Raw genomic sequence first — 8213 nt, 5'->3', positions numbered from 1 at the left:
ATCACGATTATAAACGCGTTGTGACACGTGTCTTATCTCGTTTACACTATAAACAAAATAAGGTTAAAAATGACTTGTTGAAATGTCAGAATCAGCCTATCTTCGGGACATCACTGTGAAAACCTGTGGTATATCTAGGACATAAGAAGTGGTGTGCAGCCGGCGATGTCCGTCGTATTACGACGTGCTGCATGGCACAAGGAATGGTACGTCCATGCAAGCACAGCGGATCCCCACGAAAGACCGCTGCACCTCCCAAAGTCTGCCAACAACGGCAACCACCTGATGTGCACTTGATTGTTGGACTTGTCGGTCATCAGGTATCCATCGATCAGCAACATGATATAGCACCTGGTGTACTGTTGTCGGTGGCTAGATCATCGGTGGGTGGCATCTGCCGGACTCGGTCCCTGAGCCAAGTCATCTTGATGTTGAACGCCTCCTTCCTCTGCGCACCCTGCTGCACTGGAAGGGGCGGTCTGGCTCCTAAGAGCTCCTCCACGTACTCCCATTTTGGCCGTTGGTACCAGGTCTGGAAGTCACGCAGGCACCCACTCACTGGCTCTTCGTCTGTGCGTAACCCAAGGTGGTACGTAATATCATGCAGGGTGATGGTGCACTCACCCCATGGCAGGTGGAAAGTGTGGGTCTTCGGATGCCACCGCTCCACAAATGCAGTGATCAGGGAGTTGTCAAAGACAAAGTCCCTGAGCTGCACCATGTCGCCAAACCCGGGTTCCCTCAAGTAAGGGACGATGGCATCCGGGGGTGCAAGTGTGTGACTAATCCACCTAGGTAATAAAAGCTGAGGCCTCTGTTTAAAGGTAAAAAAGTTACAAATGAGAGAATTCAAACTAACTTCTCTAGCATGTTCAGATCTATTCTAAAAAATATCATATGCAACTCAGATAAGCATCAAATAAATATCAGATAAAATAGCATTTATAATTCCTATTTGCGAACTAACATACTTCACAAATTTTCGCTATGATTAAACTTAACTTCCGCTAACTAAGTTGTTAACAACCCAAGTTCAGTATAAATTAAGTTAACTACTTATAAATGTTTTAATCCATATTTATCAACTAAAATACTCTGTGTTACCTAAATATGATACCATCTATCCCGTCTATTCACTAATTAAAAGACAATCAATTATTAATTTGAGACACAAAAGATAGCACCAACCTCGAAGTCGACAGCTCCTACAGCGTTCAGCCGATTTATGTCAGGGTTACATACCATATTATTCTAGGAACTCAGAAATATCAAACAACTAGCCTAAGGATGTAGAGAAAGGAGAGAAATGTCGATCAGGAGTGGTCCCAGGCCACTGTCAATGAGTTGCTTTTATAGGCCTCATTCAACCTTATCTCATTTATAGTGTAAATGAGATAAGTATGGTCATATTTTATTTACAATGTAAACGAGATAAGACACATGTCATAACGCGTTTATAAACGTGATACGTGGAGACGTGTGTGTGCCTTATCTCGTTTACAGTGTAAACGAGATATATCCATATTTATCTCCTTTATACTGTAAACGAGATAAGATTAAAAATAAAAAAAACAGTAAAAATTTTTAAAATTACGTTTTTAAGTAAATTTAATATTTATTTTATTTATTTAAAAAAATCTCTAATCTAACATCCAAAATTCCAATTTTAAAATTTATTCCATGAGCAATATTTTATGGCATTTGAATCATAGTTGTAAAAATCGGACCGGATCAGCTGGTTCGACCGAAAAACTGATAAACCGGACTCTACACCGATCCGGTCCGAAATTAGGACCGTTTAAGACAGAGAACCGAAACAAACCGGTTGAACCCGTAATGAACTGGCTAAAACCGGCCAAATCCACAAAAAACTGGATCGAACCGAACCGGTTGGTCCCAACTGAAGGCGAAGCTACGATGCATCTGGGTTCTGCAAGTCTACCATGCTCTCCATAAGCTCCAGCGTGCCAAGTGTCAAAGCTGTGTGGTTTTTGGAAAATTTTCCAAAATGGCTCACAAAGGGTTTGAACTGCTCACTCCAAGGTTGTAAGAAGGACATTCTCACCACCAAGCTACATTACTTTTTCCAAATAAATTTCCAAATTATAATACATATAGTAATTTTCTATTTACTTATATTCAATAAATTTTAATTTTAAAGTCATTAATTTTTAAATCAATTATATTTTATTTAACTATAAATTTTATTAAAATATATATATATATATATTAAAAAGATAAAAAAATTATTAATCATAATTTATTTTTTCTTTTCATGATTATATGATATCTATTAATATTATTTTTTCAACAAATACTTGTAGTATATAATAATAGGTAAAGACTCACATACCGTTATCTTCATATGAAGTTGATAGTTGAAAATCGTTAGATGATATTTAGTTAAACTTGTCAAATTATCTAACTGTTTTTAAATATCAACTTCACATGAAAATTAACTGTATATAAGTTTTTACTTATAATAATATAATAATACAATAAATATAAATTAAGTAATGAAGTATTAAAATTTGAAAATGATAATTATTTTTATAAAAATAAAATAAAAATACTTATAATAAAGAAAAAATAATTAAATTTTACATAATTATTTAATTATACCGGGTTAACCGGTTCGACCAGTGACCCACCGATTGAACCAGTAATCTAGTAACCCAATAACCTCACCAGTTCGATTCCGATAACTATGATTTGAATTGATCGTTTTTGGTTAGATAGTGCCCATTATTGTTTGACATTTTTATATTTTTCATTTTTATTGTTTACTTTATCTAGAATCTCTTTGAACTATCAATCATTTTATTATTTTCTTTCATATTTTATTTTCTATTTTTTTTTATAGCAATCAATATATAAAAGTATGTTGTATAATGGAATTTGGAAAATATTTTTAACTTAACATTCATAACCTTACATATATAACATCTGTAATTTCACACTCATAATATCTATAATTTTATATGTATATCTATAATTTTAGACAATTTAATATATATAGTTAAATGAATTTTTATAATTAATATTATCCAATTTCAAATTATATATTGTATTGTATATTTTAAATTATCTCACATGTGTACTAATAGTTCATGATTTTAAATCAATAAATTGAGACAGATTTTTTTATCATATCACAAACTAATCATTTTTGGATGTTTCTTATTTTCAATAAAAAGAAAATAATCGAATTTGAGATGTTTGGACTTTTTTTATAAAATGTGCTATCATGACTTCAAAACTTTATAGAGAGGATTCGAGATTTTTTTTGGTTGGAAAGAAAGATTGTATAATTGTAGATTTAATAAAATATTCATTTACAATTTGTTTGGATGAGATGAAATTGAAAAGAAAGAAAATGGGGAAAAAATATATGAAAAAATTAATTTTCCTTCGTTTAGATCAACGGTAAATTTGAAGGAAAAATAAAAAAGTATATATGGGGCTGACGTTAAAGTTTTCTCTTTAAAGTTGGGAAGAAAACTGAAATTGAAGGAAAATTATGTGTAAAATTCTAAATTTACCCTTTCAATTACAGAAATTAGAATCCTTAATTCAATCTTCCTGAAAAAATTAGAACATGTATCTTGTCTTCTCTCGTTTGGCCTTCTTCTTTAACAATGCTACCATAGCTTTCCATTTAAAAAATAATGATACATTTTTTTATGACATTTCAAAGATAATAGAAAAGGATAAATTCAAAAAAAATCTTTATTGTTAACAAAGATAATACGTTAAAATTCTGAAATATAATTGGGATCTTTTTTTATTAGAAAAATAATTTAAATACATTAGTATATTATAATTTATATATAAAATAGATAAGAGTATTAATGTAATTTTAATTAGTTATGATTTCTCTCTTCTTATTTTTCCTTCCATCTAAACAAAAGAAAAATTTTTTCTTATTTTCTTTCCATTCATTTTCTCTTCATCCAAATAACATAAAAAAAAAAATCAATTTTTTCTTTCATTTTCTTTCCTTTTATTTTCTTTCCTCCTATTTTCTTTTCTTTCCTTTTTTATCTTGCATCCAAACAAAGTGTTACTCTATCATATAAATAATCGTACATGTATTTAATTTAAAGCTCACACACTTGAATATATAAGATAATAAATATAAATAATAAAAATAAAAACGGTGTCTTTCATTATATTATTATTATTGTACACATATAAATTAACTTCCATTCAACAAAAAAAATAACTTCTAAAATGCAACAAATATAATATCTAAAAGTTATAAGTCTAATATCTAAAATTTTAATTCTAGAATTTAAGGTTCTAAAAATCGGATCGGATCGGACCGGCCAGTTTGATTGGATTAATTGTGTTAGTTAGCCAGTCTTATTAATGCCTATAACCAGCTTGTAAATAATCGGTGAAAAAATAGCCAAATCAGTGATTAATCGGTGAACCAGATAAACCAGCCGGTTAATCGAGAACCGGTCAGTTAGCCGGTCCAGTTAATGCCTAAAACTGGTCTGCAAAAAACCGGTGAAAAAACCAACTGAACTGGTGGTTAATCAGTGAATCAGATGAACCGACCGATATTTTGAAAGTTCGGTTCTCCCATTCAGCACTAAATGGCGTCGTTTTGGTTAAAAAAAATGCGCAGCCCCAAATACCCCAATCCCCTCTCCCTTCTCTCTCACCCTCAGTCTCACCAAAATACCAAAAATTCCTAATTCAAAGGTGGCAGCTTTGGAGAGCAACAGAAGAATGAGCAGAGCGTTTGTCAGAGCACAGCAGCGGTGGAGGAAGGAGGCGATAGAGCTGTGTCTGAGGTTGATGTGCATGGTTTTCCGAGCTTCTCTTCTTCTCTCTTCTCTCTTCTCTCTCACTCTCAGTCTCACCAAAACGGCAAAATGCCCTGATCTATCTCACTCTTAGTCTCAGACGCTGCCACTCTTCTCTGTCCTCCCCATCATCGACCGCCTCTTTCTCGTTGTCAAAAACGCCTCTGTCTCCGAGACAACCCTCTCTGTCTGTGTCAAGCACCACTCTGTGCGAAGTGCAAACGTACCCGTGCCACCGTGGGCTCTTCCCCGTGAGTTCTTCAATCTTCGCGGTCCCTCAACATTTTCGTGGTCTTCTTTATTTTCACTGATTTCTTCGCTTTTTCACTTTAGTTTTTTATTTGTTTTCTCTGTTGTATGTGGAATGAGTACTGATTATTTGTTAATTTTATTTATTCTGATTTCTGAATTTCTTCACTTGTTTGTTGCTGATTTTTTTTATTCTCAGTTGATGATGCTATGATACATTGCTTCACTACATTGTTTATGTTGAAATTTTTTCTAGTTTTGAGTTGTTTATGACTTTATGATTTGATTTTAATTTTGAATTGTTTATGAGTTTATGCTGATTTTTTTGATTTAGTGATTCTGCTTCTTGTTTTTTCTAATTCTGAGTTGTTGATGTGCTGTGGTGGAGTATGGAATTTTTGAAAATTCTGAGCTGAATATGCTGATTTTTTTTAAATTTTGATTTGTTATTTTTGTCTATTTTAATTTTTGTTAGTTATAAAATTTGATGTTTGAAGTAATTTGTTAATTTTAACTATAGATAATTTATTATATAAAATTGTAAAATTTTAAATTTTATTAACCTAAAAATTATTAAATTTAAATATTTAAAATTATATATTAAATTTTTAATAATTTTATTATATATTTAGTTAAACCGATTAAATTTCGATTGAATTTCGATTAAACCCCAATTGAACCTTTAAATCATTAAACCAGTTACTCTATCGGTTCATTGACCAATCTGATTCTCGCAACCTTAGAAATTATATTGCAATATATTATGATTGTTCGTAACATTTAATATTCATTTACTGTAACATCTAAAAATTACTCATAACATATGAGACATACTACTTTTTCTAAAATCTATTCTATTATATTAAAATCATGGTTCTGAAAATCGGACCGGATCGACCGGTTCGACCGGATTAACTGGGAATCGGTCAGTTAGCCGGTCCGATTGACGTTTAAAACCAATCTGTAAAAAACCGGTGAAAAAATCGGCCGAACCGGTAATTAACCGGTGAACCGGATGAACCGGACGGGTTTTTTGAAGGTCCGGTTCTCCTTATTCAGCACAAAACGGCGTCGTTTTGGTTAGGGGAAAAAAAAAAAGAAAAAGTGAAAAACGCGCAGAAGACCCCAATCCCCTCTACCTTCTATCTCACTCTTGAGTCTCACCAAAATGGAAAAATCCCTAGCCCTATCAGGGCAAACAGCCGCCGCTACTCTGTCCTCGCCGTGAAGCCCGTCTCTATCCTCGCCGTCGCCGTGAAGACCCCAATCCCCTCTCACTTTCTGTGCGTAGTGCGAATGTACCCGTGCCGCCGTGGACTCTTTGCCGTCGCCGTGAGTTCTTCAATCTTCGCCGTCCCTCAACATCTTCTTTGTGCTCTTCTTTATTTTCACTGATTTCCTCCCTTTTCACTTTAGTTTTTGATTTGTTTCCTCTGTTGTGGCTGGAACGAGTTATTGCTTTTTTATTTTTTTGTTAATTTTATTTATTCTGATTTCTGAGTTGCTTCACTTGCTTGTTGCTGATTTTTTTTTATTCTCAGTTGATGGTGCTATGGTGCATTGCTTCACTACATTATTTATGTTGAATTTTTTCTGGTTTTGAGTTGTTTATGACTTTATGCTATGATTCTGATTCTGAGTTGTGTACGAGTTTATGCTGATTTTTCTGATTTGGTGATTCTGCTTGTTGATCTTCTTGCAGTCATCTCTCTCCATCGGGACCCCAGAACCCCGGTGACCCCATTCTCAACCAATGGGTTCAAGATGGCTGATCCGTCACTCAGGAAAAAATCCAAGATCTCATCGCATGCCTCTGTCGGAGACGTTGCTATACGCACGCCCTTGAGGTTTTACACTTCAAGTTCCAACGTTTACTTTTCTTTTAGGATATAATGAAGCCTATTTAATGGCACCCTTTCATCTAAAACACTGAATGCAGCTAGTTTCTAATTGGGATTTGTGTTCATCTTTTAGTGACCGACAATATAAGTTGTAATCGGATCATTTTTTTTGTTTCATTTATTTAGGCAAAGTTTGTGCAAGTTGAAAATGATGTTCTGTTCTATGTTACTTTGATGCTAGTTTATTTAGTTAGTTTATGGTATACGACAAGATACTATGGTGGTGTTTGTTTTATTAATCTATTCACATCTAATGGGATAAGGATAAGTTCAATTTGGTGTATTGTTATGGTAATCACCCTCTTGTGCCTCGAATATTTAGCTTTAAGACTTTTAAGAGTCTCATTTTGGTTCTTTGTGTTTGCTGTGGTATGTTAACAGGTGCCTCCTCACATAGCATTTTTGTATTTCTTGTTGTATGAAATGAGAAAGGAGTGGAATCTGTAATGCCACATACCTGTGTAAATAAATTGATGCAAAAAATTTTCATTTTTTTATCCAATTGCTTGTTTGAGAATTCATTTTAATTTATAAATTTTGATATTTGAATTTGATTATGAACTTTTAATGATAAATTATGTATAATTTATTATGTGAAATTGTGAAATTGTGAAATTTTATTAGTTAGAAGTCATTAAATTTAAATATTTGAAATTATATATTGAACTTTTAATAATTTTATTGTATATTTAATTAAACCGGTTCAACCCCGGTTAGACCCCGATTGGACCAGTAAACCATTAAACCAGTCAATACACCGGTTCATTGACCGGTCCGGTTCTCGCAACCTTTTCACATCTAATGGGATAAGGATAAGTTCAATTTGGTGTATTGTTATGGTAATCACCCTCTTGTGCCTCGAATATTTAGCTTTAAGACTTTTAAGAGTCTCATTTTGGTTCTTTGTGTTTGCTGTGGTATGTTAACAGGTGCCTCCTCACATAGCATTTTTGTATTTCTTGTTGTATGAAATGAGAAAGGAGTGGAATCTGTAATGCCACATACCTGTGTAAATAAATTGATGCAAAAAATTTTCATTTTTTTATCCAATTGCTTGTTTGAGAATTCATTTTAATTTATAAATTTTAATATTTGAATTTGATTATGAACTTTTAATGATAAATTATGTATAATTTATTATGTGAAATTGTGAAATTTTAAATTTTATTAGTTTAGAAGTCATTAAATTTAAATATTTAAAATTATATATTGAACTTTTAATAATTTTATTGTATATTTAATTAAA

At 32.6% G+C, this 8213-nt stretch overlaps 1 long non-coding RNA gene across 1 annotated transcript; it reads left to right on the top strand.

Moving 5' to 3' along the window:
- On the top strand, positions 6191-7250 carry LOC110268107. The gene is made up of 2 exons (XR_002356170.1): positions 6191-6398; positions 6769-7250. It is a non-coding gene; the product is annotated as an uncharacterized LOC110268107 (long non-coding RNA).

This window comes from Arachis ipaensis, chromosome B10, assembly GCF_000816755.2.
Source record: "Arachis ipaensis cultivar K30076 chromosome B10, Araip1.1, whole genome shotgun sequence".
NCBI classification, from domain to species: Eukaryota; Viridiplantae; Streptophyta; class Magnoliopsida; order Fabales; family Fabaceae; genus Arachis; species Arachis ipaensis.
Note: the sequence above shows the minus strand (reverse complement) of the source record. Positions and strands in the feature narration are given on the sequence as shown.